At 42.9% G+C, this 15,224-nt stretch overlaps 1 protein-coding gene across 2 annotated transcripts in view; it reads right to left on the bottom strand.

Moving 5' to 3' along the window:
* Nucleotides 1-15,224, bottom strand: part of RAB27A (RAB27A, member RAS oncogene family) — a 97,263-nt gene that overhangs the window by 44,101 nt on the left and 37,938 nt on the right. The gene's annotated exons all lie outside the window — the stretch shown is intronic.

The following is a 15,224-nucleotide window of genomic DNA, read 5'->3' as shown; positions in this document are numbered from 1 at the left end:
GGAAAGCTCTCAGCTATCTTGTACCCTGATTTTTGGAAGACTGATGTATATGGAATATAGATAATCTGTCTCAAAACAGTCACATAGCCAAGCTCAGCAGGGATACAAGGTACATGCTGTATTAGAAGAGATCTGGCAAAGTCAATGACCACAATGACTATGGCCATTAGTAGTATATCAGGTGTCCAAGGGGCATCTGATTAGGAATCAGTCTCTTAGAAGATACCTAGCAGGTCACTCTTGCAATTTCTCCATATAATTTATTTATTCCACACAGATACCATGAATTATAATACAAAATAAAACTAACTGATGTATCTGACATTATCTCTATCAGGACAAAGGGCTAACATGCAAAAGAGTTTGGGGGGCGGGCATTTTTCAGAATTTGATATGATCAGATTCTTTTCCTTACCTTTTTGATAGAGTTGCCTATTTTTTTCAGCAGCATAAAAATCTGTTTCTTAGTGGTTGGAGGGTTGGGGTTTTTTGTTGGAATATACCAAAAAAAGCACTTTCTTCTCGCTAGCTGTTATTTGCTAGCATTGAGCTGCTTCTACTTGATATTGAAATGCCCCCACCAGCTCTCTTATTTTTGGTACTAGAGATGTTTGTCTTAATGTCAGGTTTTTCATATCTGATTTTGCTTTATCCATTCTAGTTTTGCTTATTCTATGTCAGTTTCATCTGATACACAAACAAATAAAAAAAACAAAACTAGCTAATTGGAAGTCCCCCTAAGCCTTTGGGCGTATGAGTTGAGCTGCGTCACAATTTTGGCAGCCAGTAAAAGTATCCTGTGTTGTGTTAATAATCTTTTGCTCTGAGATTTATCAACACCCAATGTATTGACTTATTGAGCAGGCAATCAATGGCCATTGTGACAAATTGGAAAATACCTTTGTATTATTTTTATGATGACTGTGCATGCTTTTTTATGTTTGCTTATAATGGGTTACTTGCCATGGAATTAAATCAAAAGGGGTGGTTAGAAAGACCAAGCAAAAGAGACAAAAACAATCACAGATGAGAGTTCCTGAGGAAATAGTGGGGAATCTGATCATGTTAGAGTGGTTTACTCTTGCCAGTGCTAAGCCTAGGATCAAAGGAGGATATTAAAACATTACAGGACCCCAGGCCAAGGAAAGGAGTTTGAGTGAGTTGAAAGAGACTGCGCTGGGAGTGACAGGGATGAAAGAAACATTCAAGGAAGCACTAAAGAAGCACTCAACAAAGATAAGGCCATTGCAGAGAAACTAAATGAATTCTTTCAACTGCTCTTCATGGCTGAGGATGAGAGGGAGATTCCCAAACCTAAGTCATTCTTTTCAGGTGACAAATCTGAGAAACTGTCACAGAATGAGGTGTCATTAGAGGAGGTTTTAGACTAAATTGATAATTAAAAAGTAATAAGTCACCAGGACCAGATGGTATTCACTCAAGAGTTCTGAATGAACTCAAATGTGAAATTGCAGAACTACAAATTGTGGTATGTAACCTAACGTTTAAATCAGTTTATGTGCCAGATGACTGAAAGACAGCTAATAGGATGCCAGTTTTTTAAAAATGCTCCAGAGGCGATCCTGGCAACTACAAGTTGGTAAGCCTAACTTCAGTAGCAAGCAAATTGGTTGAACTTATAGCAAGGAACAGAATTATCAGACACAGAGATGAACACAGTTTGTTGGGGAAGAGTCAACATAGTTTTTGTAAAGGGAAATCATGCCTCTACCAATTCTTTGAGGGGGTCCATATGCTTTTTGACAAGGGTGATCCAGTGAATATAGTGTACTTAGATTTTCAGAAAGCCTTTCACAAGGTCCCTCACCAAAGGCTCTTAAGCAATGTAAAGCTGTTATGGGATAAAAGGGAAGGTCCTCTCCTGGATCTTTTTAACTGGTTAAAAAGATAGGAAATAAAGGGTAGGAATAAATGGTCAGTTTTCAGAATGGACAGAGGTAAATAGTGATGTCCCACAGTGGTCTGTACTAGGACCAGTACTGTTCAACATATTCATAAATGATCTGGAAAAAAAAGGGGTAAACAGGTGGCAAAATTTGCAGATGATACAAAATTACTCAAGACAGTTATGTCCGAAGTAGACTGCAAAGAGTTACAAAGGGATATCACAAAAGTGGGTGACTGAGCAAGAAAATGGTAGATGAAATTCAATGCTGAAAAATGCAAAGTAATGCCCATTGGAAAACATAATCCCAACTATACATATAAAATGATGGGGTCTAACTTAACTGTTATCACTCAAGAAAGATTTTGGAATCATTGTGGATAGTTTTCTAAAAACATCCACTCAATATGTAGTGTCAGTCAAAAAAGCTAAAAGAATGTTGGGAATTATTAAGAAAGGGATTGATAATAAGACAGAAAATATATTGCCTCTATATAAAGCTGTGGTACACCCACATCTTGAATACTGCAGGTAGATCTGGTCACCCCCTCTCAAAAAAGATATATTGGAATTGGAAAAGGTACAGAAAAGGGCAACAAAAATAATTAGGGGCATGGAACAGCTTCAATATGAGGAAAGATTAATAAGATTTGGACTTGTCATTGTCATAGTATAAATCCTCGATTTGAACCTTAGAGTTCGAATATGAGGTACTAGCATGAAGTCCTCTAAGCTAAATCTCCAGCTTAGATCTGATAGACTGCCACCAGGTCAGGAATTTATAGGGCCTGACCCCCCTTTCCTCTCTCTGGTGTCCCCAACCCTTCCTTGGGGGGACCCCCAGATTCCCAATCCCTTGGAGTCTCAGAAGCAGGAGAGATAACCCCTTCCCCCCTCCTTCCCAGGCTTCCTCCTGGTCTAGCTTGCGCGTACCAAGAAACCTGTTTTTCTGCTTCCCAAGAGATAAGCGTTCTATTCCCTCAGGACAACCTCAGGACAACTTGAGATGCAAAATACCACAGCTTGGGCTTTGCCTTCTAGAAAAAGAGATCTTCCCAAGTCTTGAAAAAAGCTTTATATAGAAAAAAGAGACAATTACAGACTAATAAACTTGCATAACATTTTTACAGCTCCTTACTTTAAGAAATCTGACATAACCCAGTTGATTTAAAAAATAGCCAATTTAATAGACCGCAATCACATTACATGTAAATAAACACCAAAGCTCCTCATTGCAAATTACTTGCTTCCTTTTGTACTCTCAGATGTTTTAGGAAGGGTGAAGCAGAAGTAGTTAGAGCAAAGCTTGTCTTCTCACAGCCGAGGAAACAACAAAGACATAGCAATCCACATCTGTACATACAACCAAGCTCCTCATAGCCGAATTACTTTGTTTTCCTTTGTACTCACAGACTTTTAGTAGAATATTTGAGATAAGATGGAGTTAGAGAAGAAACTTGTTCCCACATAGCAGAGAAAACAACAAAGACCCCGAGTATACAATTCCCGCCCCTGACTTATAACAATCCAGTTCTCTGATTGGTCCTCTGGTCAGGTGTTTGGTTCTCTTTGTTCCCCCTTTACAGGAAAGAAAATTAACCCTTACCTTACCTATCTACTTATGACACACCCCCCCAAATCACAGACAGTGCAAAATGGTCACTGGAGGTGATTTCTACCTAGAACTTTTAAACTAATCAAAGTAATACACACAGTACCTTTTACATTATATAGTTAAAGCATGTACTACAGACTTTACATCTTTAAGGAAAAGTTCTTAACCAGTGTATTCCGGAAACTCTCGCGGCAGAGAGTGATCGCTACTGTTGTTCGCAGCTCCTGAATGTGCTCCGATTTCAACAAAATCTGGAGAGCTAGCTCCAGGTCGCCTATGAGGAAGTCCTTTGTTTCTGATATAGAGAAACGCCCGTTTTGCTGTATGAAGCCACTCTTATGGCCTCAGCATGGTCAGTTTGTGAGAGCTGGACGACAACTGGTTCCGTCGCGCCTAACGGTAAATGGTGCGCTTAGCTTTGTCTAAAGCCAATACACCAATGGCATGTAGCATTCCTTTCAGGCTGACTGGACCAGTGGGCTTTCCCTCTCAATCGATAGGTTTCTTGCTGAGAAACACGACAGGATGGAAGTTGTGATTCCGGCCTTCTGCATAAGAAGTACGTGCTCTCGGCTCATTGCCTTGTATTACGCACGACGGTGCCGAGTGCATCGCGAGAGCTCGCTGCTCGGTGGTGTAAGCCAGATTCCCCTGACGTTCTCGACTTCGAGATCATCGTTACAGCTCAGTTATGGTGTCAATTTTGACTTGTGTGTGCCCTTACTCTCGAGCGGTTAGCCTGGCCAGCTTGCGTTGACGTTGTGCTCTCAAGTTGTGGAGGTGAAACTCTGGCTCCTGGTCGAGCCTTTGCCTCATTGTTATCGTTTTTTGTACTGTTAGTGTTGGCTGGAGTTACCTTTGGTCAGGTCGGTCAGGGGGCCGTATTTGGCATGTGGGTATGTGGTACAAATTTCGCGCGCTTGTATGTTACGACAACAAGCACTCGTTGCGAAGACAAGGTATATATAAGCTTAGCGTTTCCTGTGCTCTTCTCTGTTGACTGTATCGGAACAAGCAGGCCAGATGTCATGTGGCAATAGGCCCAATCTCATGCTCTGGCCATGATAGGTTTAGGTTCCGGCCCCTCGGTCCACTACCAGGCTGAACATCTGTCTCCACATGACAGTAGAGTCCACTCTGTTTTCGCCTATTTTGAGCTCGACTTTTTGGCGCTTAACAGTTAGTCCTGCCTGTCTGATGAATATGAGAGTGCTCGGGTTCAAAGACGCTGTGTTGTTTCCTCTGGTTGGTGTGTTACTAGCCAGGGGCCAGAGTCTGAAAAAATGGCCACATGATCGGGTAGGCAATGCTATTCTCCAGTCTGTAGTGACCATCTTACCCTCTGGAAGGTGGCGGTGCATTTCGCGTCCGAAAGCAGTACATTAAAATTCATACACCCCTCATGGTGACGAACGCTGACCTTATCCTTGGCAGCGTTTCATCTAGTTGTTACTTGCCAGTACCCTTTGTGAATCTATGGTAGAGGATGAACTGGGCACGTCCCCACTTTTCCAATAGCTCACTCGGGAAGCGTGCATCGGATTAGTTGTTCTACGGGTATACTGATGTAACCCTTCTTGCCCCTTCTGACGTTACCGCATTTAGCTTCGGTAGTTCCACGCCACAGCGTATTTCCACACATCTTGGTTTGGTTTGTTTGGTACCAGAACCACCGAGAGAGTGGCCCTGCACTGGTAGATGAGCGGTTATACCCATCTGTAGCATGTTCTTGATCTCCCGCTCTTATAAGCAGCTTGTCGTGAGGGGGACACCCGGTATGGTGGTGTTGTAAGTTGGGTGCGCTATGGACCCTGTGTCAATGTGAGTGGTATGCCCGTTCTAGTCGGTCTGGAGTGGATGAGCACATGGTGCGAAGGTTGGAGGCAACACTGGTTGCACAAGGTGTCCATTTATTCTTTTGCGTAGAGACTGTCCGGTTTGGCCAATGTACACGGCAGAGGGGCATTGCTGGCACATGATGGCACATATCACGTTGGTAGATGTGCAGGTGAACGAACCCCTGATGGCGTGGCTGTTGTGATTAGGCCCTATGATGGAGTCACCTGAATAGATATGTGGACAGAGCGGGCATCAGGCTTCGTTGTTTCAGAATAGCAGCCGTGTTAGTCTGTATCTGCAAAAAGAACAGGAGTACTTGTGGCACCTTAGAGACTAACAAATTTATTTCAGCATGAGCTTTCGTGAATAGAGTCAGTTTTCCAGAGCCATGAAAAAGATAACCATAGGACTTTAATGGAGGCATTAGTTAGGCAGGCTGAACTAGTCTGTAACAAGTTGTTCATTCACACCAGCCTCTTCTCATTGTTCATTTCATTTTACCACTCTTTGGACAGGATCCTACATTCTGATGTGATCTATACTTCAATGAAAGGACTGAGCACACTTGAATAGGACTTCCTGTACACCACATATTCATAATATATTCTCTTGTTAAATCTACCTAACGAGGTAGCCTTAGCAACTTCTCTTATTAGATTATTCCATTATCCAATTGGCAAATGAGGAACTTGTCTAGTAACTGTCCTGAATACACTTCCTCCCTGCTGTCCTCTGGTGTCTGTGCCTTGTCATGGCGGGACAGTTTGCATGCTCTAATGATCCTCAGAGTCTGTGTCAGCAGGGGCTTTTTGCTCCTGGTAGGTTCAACCGTGCCGTACTGGTCTATGTGGGAAAGGCCAGACAGAAAAAAGACACCCTTGTTGGGGGTTAGGCACAGGGCTAACAACTCTGTCCCGTAAAAAACAGCGACTGAAAAATTGACCATTACTGTGGGTGATGGCCTTCAGGAGTCAATGACCCGTATGACAGCCAGTGGTTAAAGCTGAAAGGAAGCCACTGGCATGAAGACTGATGTGCTCAACACCAAGACAAAAAACAAACTTGGTTTTTGGAATGTATGGACAATGTATGAAATAGAGAAGCTAGCTCAGGTCACAGCAGAGATGAGATGCTATAGCTTACACACCCTGAGTATCAGCGAAAGCAGATGGACAGGATCAGGGAGATTAACAGCAGCTTTGGAAGAAACTTTGCTCTTTTCTGGATGGGATGATGGACATCATAAGGGGGTTGCCATTCCTTTGAAAAAGGGAATGGAGCATTCCCTGCTTGAATGGAAATCCATCAGCAGCAGACTTGTGAGAGCCAGACTGAAAGGGAAACAGAATAATATCACCCTGATTCAGTGCTATGCTCCGACAAATGACAGTGATAAAGGAGTAAAGGACAAGTTTTACCTTGCATTACAGGCAGAGTTAGAGAGAGTACCATGCTACAACCTAACTATCATCATGGGAGACCTGAATGCCAAGGTCGGTAAGGACAACACAATGAGAGAGCAATGGGAAGACATGGGTGTGGCACCATGAATGAAAACAGAGAAAGGCTTGTTGATTTCTGTAATATGAATGACCGAGTCATCGGCGGAACTCTATTTGAACATTGTGAAATTCACAAGTTGAAATGGTATTCTCCAAATGGCAGAGATAAGAACCAGATTGACCATATCACGATCAATGGCAAATGGTGACGCTCACTGACAGATGTGAAAGTGAAAAGGGGTGCAGATGTTGGCAGCGACCACCACCTCGTGACAGCCTTCATCAAGCTAAAACTGGGAAGTGTGGGTCTACCAAACAAGGGACATAGACATTAAGATATTGACAGGATAAAGTCCCTTGAAATACAGAAAGTCTTTGTTCTGCAGTTAAACGGATTTCAAGCACTTGCAGACCTTGATGAAGAGGAGGGGAATGTGGATGAGGCGATCAACAAGAAGCGGGACAAAGTAACAGCAATTTATAAACAGAGCAGCGAAGCCTGTCTAGGGTACAGACAGAAGAGAAGGAAAGGAGTGGATTACACTGAGCACATGGAACGCCACAGAAACCAGACAAGCCCTGAAGAAAACAAAGTTTTAGACTCAAAATCCCAGAAGCTAAAGGACGAATACCACAAGCAGTATAGCAAGGCACACTGGGAGGTCAAATGCCATGTGAGAGCGGACAAATGGCATTAAATGGTGTGACAAAGTTCCTCCTCTACCTTGGTGGGTCCTGCGCTTCTTGGCAGATTTGCTCACCTCAGTGATCTTCCCCACAGTCTGGGTCAACTCCTCCTGTGTCTGATCAGGAGTTGGGAGGTTTGGGGGGAACCCGGGCCCGCCCTCTACTCCGGGTTCCAGCCCAGGGCCCTGTGGATTGCAGCTGTCTATAGTACCTCCTGTAACAGCTGCATGACAGCTACAACTCCCTGGGCTACTTCCCCATGGCCTCCTCCAAACACCTTCTTTATCCTCACCACAGGATCTTCCTCCTGATGTCTGATAATGCTTGTCTCCTAAATCCTCCAGCAGTACACTCTCTCACTCTCAGCTCCTTGCCTTCTTGCTCCCAGCTCCTCACTCACACTCCTTCTCCTCTGGCTCCTCCCTGCCTGACTGGGGTGAGCTCCTTTTTAAACCCAGGTGCCCTGATTAGCCTGCCCTGATTGGCTGCAGGTGTTCTAATTAAAGTAGCTATCTCCACTGCCTTCTAGAAAGGTCTTAATTGGCTCCAGGTGCCTTGATTAATCTGGAGCAAGTGCCATTTGGTTACCATGGTCCTAGGGATTTGTTTAGCCTGGGGCTAACATACCTGTTTCTCAGTACTTTACTGTAGCCATCTGGCCTTGCCCCATCACAATGGATAATCTTGCAACACAAGTAGAGGATGCAGCTGCTCGTGGTGAACAAGGAACCATCTACAAAATGACACAGCTGATCAGTGGTAAATGGCAGACACCAACAAACACTCTTACAGGAACAAACAAGGCCACCTACTAACAACCAAAAAAGAACAAGAAATGCGCTAGACAGAGCATTTCAAAGAATTGCTGAACAGGGAGCCACCTAAAGAGGAAGCAAACATCCAGGAGGCAGAAGAAGATCTTGATATCAGCATAGACACCCCAACTAAGGAAGATATCATGCAAGCCATCAAATCCTTTAAAAATAGGAAAGCTCCTGGCAAGGGTAACTTGAATGCAGAATTGTTCAAGGTAAATCCTAAATTAGCAGCATCTATCCTGGCCCCTCTATTTACATCAGTTTGGGAAAGGGAAAAGGTGCCAGATGAGTGGACCAATGGGGTTATAATGAAGATACCAAAGAAAGGAACTCTCAGTGATTGTAATAACTGGTGTGGTATCACACTTTTATCTGTGCCAAGCAAAGTATTATGTAAAATCATAGTCCAGCATATATCAGAGGCACTTGATAGCATTCTCAGAAAAAAGCAAGCTGGTTTTTGGAAAGGGCGTGGATGCTCAGTCCAGATCTTCATTCTACGAAACATTAAAAAAAACAGTGCTTAGAATGGCAACAGCAACTCTACATAAATTTCATAGACTTTGAGAAGGCTTTTGAGAGCATTCACAGGACCAGCCTATGGCGCATTCTGCAAGCATATGGAATTCCTTTCCATATAATCAACGTCATCAAAAGTTTCTATTTCAACTTGACATGCAGTGTTGATCACAGTGACATCAGTTTTGAAGTCAAAACCGGAGTATGTCGGGGTGTGTCATGTCTGGCAACGTTGAAGAGGATTGCATCGACCGAGTTATGCAGCATACAACAGAAGACATGCCAAGAGGCATTAAATGGACACTCTTCTCATCCCTGGAAGACCTGGACTTCGCAGATGATGTTGCTCTCCTATCACATACTCAACACAATATAATATACAAGAAAAAACAACTCAACTCAATGCAGTCAGCCAGCAAATTGGACTGAAAAATCAACCACAGTAAGACAGATATCACGACCTTTAATATTGCCTCACCATCACCAGTACGGATAGAGGATTATGGTCTCACCAATGTAGAAACGGTCACATACTTGGGCAGCACCATCAACCAGGATGGTGGAACAAGCCAGGACATCCGGAACAAAATCAATAAAGCCAGGATCACCTTCAGGAGCTTAAATACAGTCTGGAAATCATCAAAATACAACACCATAACCAAACTCAAGACTTCTCAGAGCTGCATACTTTCAACACTACTTTATAGTGCAGAATGCTGAGGAATGAGAAAGTATAACATGTCCTAACTGCTTCATTCCATACAACCTGTCTCAGAAAAATCTTCCATATCTTTTGGCCCAGAACAATCTCAAACCAAGATCTATTGACACAGTGCAGCCAAGAGGATCTGAGCACCATCACTGCCAGGAGCCGTTGGAGATGGATCGATCATGTGCTTTGAATGGAAACATCATCACCAGAGTTGCAATAAAATGGACATCTAAAGGCAAGTGAAAATGAGGCTGCCCGAAAACAGCATGGCGAAGAGCTGGGGAAGCCAAGCTGAAAAACCTGGGTCACAGCTGGGAAACTATTGAAAGACTTGCCAGACAGGAGTGGAGGAGCTTCCTCACTGTCCTAAATGCCAGAGGCGTAATAGGAACATTATGATGATGATGATTGATGATGATACTTCCTCCCTGCCCCACTCTCCAAGCTTCAGGCCAGTATTATTCAAGGGAGCAGGCTGAGAAATGTGGAGCTCAAAAGAAAAATTAAGGAAAAGCAATCTCTAGTATATTGCTTATGATTTTCCCACTACCAATTGTCTTTGTTAGTACTACAGTTAACACACATCTCCTTAGCTGTAAGCTGACAGACCTCTGTCATGTGACGGTTACTTTTCATAAAGAGTTCTTTCTTTATTTTGAAGAAACTGTACGGCCAGTGAGGTATTACATGACATTTTTCTTCTGCTAATGTTCAGAACATTACATGCCAGACGGACTTATTCAGAACATACCTACATTGCCTCCAAGAAAGGTGCTCTACTGTCTCATACACACACAAGTGCTGTGTATAGTCCAGAGAAAGTGTACTAAATTACTCAGGAAAAATAGGTTGCCAGTGATCAAACTAATGTAACTAATGTAGATTCACTGCATAAAGATATATTAGAGTATCTCAAAGGCAATGTTCAACTCAAGGAAAATTCAGACCAATAATTACTGTACAGTCAAGATCAGCAAAATCTAACACACATTTATAAGAATCAGAAGATCCCATGCAAACTGGAACCATCAAAAAGAACACAGTGATATGAACTTAAGTTACCACAAAAATTATGACTATAAAAAAGGTATTAAAACCCATAAAATGGAACTTGCATGATAAAATGCAAATAGATATGAAAGAAGCCATTCAGATATGGATGTCTACCCACAAATCACAAGAGAAAAAAGTGGTATACAGAACATTTTCCAATGAAGCAGACAAATTCCATTTAACAGACCATTAAAATAAATGCTGCCTTTCATGGCCTGTATAATTCAGTCACAGAATTACATATTAAAACCTAGGCCCCAGTCCTGTACTCGATCTATGCAGGCAGATCCCTGCACACATGCAGAGCCCCACTGACTTCACAGGCTTCTACACAGGCACAAAAGTCCATCCATGTGGATCCAGTTGTGGAACTGGGACTCTAGTCAGGGAAATTGTCTGGCAATAAACATACTTGTCTCCCCTCTCTCTTTTATATTTGTAGCAACATACAGGCTATATTTAAATCTAACTTTCAGAAAATTGTTAAAAATTGAGATCTATAAGCAGTGCAGAATGCTTGTTACTACTTCTGCAGTTTCAAAGCATTCAGTGAAAGCTACTTCATCAAAGAGTGAAATAGATCATCTTAACTGGTATTAATCAGCACAGCTCCACAACCCGTAATGGAACTACACCAATATACACTAGCTGAGAATCTAACCAGAAAATCCCAAACTCATTTCGTCCAACTCTTTAAACAGCCACATAGGACCCAATCCTACTCCTATTTAAGTCAATAGCTGGCCCCTGTTTTATTAGTGGGAGCCAAGTTGTGTTGCAGGAATAATGCATTATTCCTATCAAATTTCTTTTAAAATGTAGAAAGAGGTCAAATATATTCTTGGTGATGAATGAAGTCAGTCAGAAAGGGGTTAGAAGCAGCCAAGGGAGACTGGTTGGGTAGTCAGCCACATGTGTGGTTGCAGGCAGGTAGGGCACAGCTGACCCAGATAAATGGGCAGGCTGAGAGAGGAGACTCTTGCTCCAGCTGGGAAGCAGAGAGGACCAGGCTGCCTGAGAGAGCAAGCAGGGTACCTGAGACGGAACAGGGCTGGGGAAGGGCAGGCAGAGCTGAGGAGCTCTGGCCTGGTGAGTCCCCAGGCTGAGGCCTTGCTAAAGGCCAGGGAAGGTACTAGAGCTGCAGGGAGGCAGCTGGGGCTAGAAAGGCAGCAGGTCCAACCCTTGACAGTGATGAGGGGCCATTTCAGACTGCAGTTTGCCCCTGAGAGAAGGGGCTAGATGACAACTGGCAGTAGCCACTGAGGCAAGGGAGGTATAGGGATTTGGGGTTCCCCTGGGAGGGGAGACCCAGAGTGTGGGGGCACTGTTGTGGGGCAGTACCCCCAAGGTAAGGGGCATCGGAGTCCAGGAGGGACACAGAGCCAGAGGTGGTGGAGACAACATGGCAGGTAACCGAGGATGAGAAACTGGCCAAAGGAGGGCACTCCTGAGCTGGATGAGCTAATTCCCGGACTAATCAGTAGGAAGCACTGCACCGGTGAGTCGGCGCTTTGCTACATGGAGTTATACCAGTTTGACCCAAAGTTTCTTTCTGCAGAATTCTCTCTTTTCCTTATGACATTTGAACTCATTTCCTTGATTCTTCTAGGATTTCTTCCAAGACTGCTTTTCCATCAAATGCTAAAGCAGAGTTCATTTTAGTTTTTTAATTGGAGGAAACTTGCTTAACTTTTGTTGGTTGCCATTTTAATGGATTAGAAAACTAGATCACTGAATTGTTTGCAGGTTAATTTGATTCCCTTCCTAATGACACCACTAGCTAACCTCATCTTGACTAATTTTCCTATGGTTTAGTTATTTATTTTTAGCAGCACTGTGATAAAAGTTTGAGTTAAAGAAAGTGCTCTGAGCAACTCAGATAGAGAATGATGAAAACAGAATATATGCTGGAAAATGGGCAAGTTCATCAATACCATCTTGAGGTCGTAACATAAAGTGGGGGGAATTAGCCAGAATGATGATAACCAAATACAAGGGGGGTGGGGGAAATAAATTCCCAAATGAGTTAGTTTAAACTATTTTTAAAAATTCTTTAGATAATCAGACTAACTAGAATGGATTACAAAACTGATTTCCAAATAGGATATTTAACACCCACTTTAAAATTATTCAGAAATATTACATTAAAAGAACAAAATGGGCACCTGAAATGTTAACAGCAAGTCTATCTAGCAGAGCATGAAAAGAATTACTAGTCTGACTCAGGGAAAAGGTGTTTACAGGGAGTTTTGTTCCAAGCTATTTTACCTAATACTGTTTTGAACAAGATAGTTCTTTATAAAAGACAACAGCACACTAATCACAGCAAAGAAAGAAGCTGTTCATGTATCTACTTAATGAGGTTTGGGGCTCAACCTTGTAAGTATAATAAGCTGACCAAGAAAGGGATGGAAGGAAAGAGAAATAAACCCAATGCCAGCGAGATGGTTCATCCAAGTCGAAACATTTATGGAACCTAATTTTTAAGGCATTTACATTTACAATAGAAAGTCTGATTAAGCTTCAGTGCAGTGTATCTGAGGTCTTTTCAAAACAGACAAGCAGAATCTGGTGACTTCAAAGCTAAGAAGGACTACGAGTCTGGGAGCAGACTCGTGATATTCCCGCAAAAAGGAGGATGATAATGGATCCTTCTGCTCTGTGAATAATTCCTTCTAATTTATTTATGGTATGGTGAAGATGGCAGTCTTAGAGGTCACAGTTAGTTCTTTATCCCAGCTAGAGTTGAGCATTATGTGAATAATGGGTTTTTCAGTTCATTGATTTTTATTTGAGGTGGGACAATTGCCAAACAAAATTTTCGTTTGATCTGAAACAAGAGTTTGTTTTAATTTTGAGCATTTCAGTGTTTTTTATTTTAATAAATTGGAAGGAAATTTCTCAAGTCATTTCAAACCAAAAAATTTCAACATTTCATTTCAAAGATACAGTCTTAACATTTAGACTTGTAGAGGGGTGGTATGTGTGTTGATAAACAAACCCACTTCATGAAATTGTTCTCTGTTGCTGCATTTTTCACCAAAAAAATTTCACCCAGCTCTAATGAGCACTGTGATGGTAACTGCCAACATGTGCTCAGGGGTGATAATGGGGATCTGTACAATTTATGAACCCTATATGCATCATTACCAAGCTGCAAACTCCCTTCTGAATATGGAGGCTAAGTATCTTCTCTGTGTTTTTTTCCTTTATGTTGGATTTGAAATACCAAAGCTGCTGACACAAGAGTGTTCAGCTACTGAAATTTAATTGCTTATTGCTCTAGATCAGTGCTTCCCAAACTTGTTCTGCCGCTTGTGCGGGGAAAGCCCCTGGTGGGCCGGGTCGGTTTGTTTACCTGCCGCATCTGCAGGTTCGGCCGATCGCGGCTCTCAGTGGCCGTGGTTCGCTGCTCCAGGCCAACGGGAGCTGCTGGAAGCGACAGCCAGTACGTCTCTCGGATCATGACACTTCCAGCAGCTCCCATTGGCCTGGAGCAGCAAACCGCGGCCACTGGGAGCCGCAATCGGTCGAACCTGCGGATGCAGCAGGTAAACAAACCGGCCCGGCTGACCAGGGGCTTTCCCCGCACAAGCGGCGGAACAAGTTTGGGAACTATTGCTCTAGACAAAAAAAGACTGGCTCTGACCATGAAAACTGATTTGTCAGGGAGAAGGTCACCTGACAACAAAGTGTACTGGATTTGCCTCCTCAGATGTCACCTCACAAAGGGACTGGAAGGTTACAAAGGGCAGGTGCTGATCAATTTGGGAATTCTTCAGACTTTCACCAGCTCACACTGAGTGGAGCTGCATATAGGAAACTGATGAGCCCAGGAAACATGGAAGAGAGGCCAAGGGAGGAAACAGTGCTGCAGACTGCTGAGACCCAGAGAAGCTTAAAGCACAGAGGGGACTCCATGTTGGAATCCTCTCAATCTGATTGCTACCAGCAAGGGGAGCCTGACCAGATCTGTGACATGGGGGGGCAGGGGGGAAACATGGCTTAAGATGGACCAAAGACATTTCAGGATCCTCTGAGGAGTATCCTTTGAGCTGAGGTACAAAAATCTCACATGGGTCCTTCAACACAGATAAGTTTGCAGTCCTAAAACTGTCTTCTTAAAATCAAGTTGCATTTGTTATACAATTGACCATCCTTGGTTCTTTTGATCACTCGCATGTTAATTATGTGCAAGAGCTGGCCCAACTTTGTAGGATGCACAGTTTAAAAATCAACTCACAAAGAGAAGCAGCTCATGATATTTCACATGTAAAACTACACATCCTTCTACCAGCAGAGATAGTAGAAAGGGAGGGCTAGTCTCTTTCTAAATAGGCTATTTCACACACAAAGATCCTGCATCAGGATCTACTAGCACAGACTCTTGTGGTCATGGAATCTCATGGATATACTTTGATCTACATGAATACAGAAGTTTAGCCCAGTGGATCTTGATGCACATTCAGGGCCAAAATCAAATTTCTCCTTCCTGTAAATTGTTTTATCCTCCATAATTTAGTTTAGCTATAAAAAGCTTATGCATTACTGCCATACTTAGATTAAATATGCA

Source organism: Chelonoidis abingdonii, chromosome 9, assembly GCF_003597395.2.
Source record: "Chelonoidis abingdonii isolate Lonesome George chromosome 9, CheloAbing_2.0, whole genome shotgun sequence".
NCBI classification, from domain to species: domain Eukaryota; kingdom Metazoa; phylum Chordata; order Testudines; family Testudinidae; genus Chelonoidis; species Chelonoidis abingdonii.
This window is presented reverse-complemented; position numbering and strand designations above follow the sequence as displayed.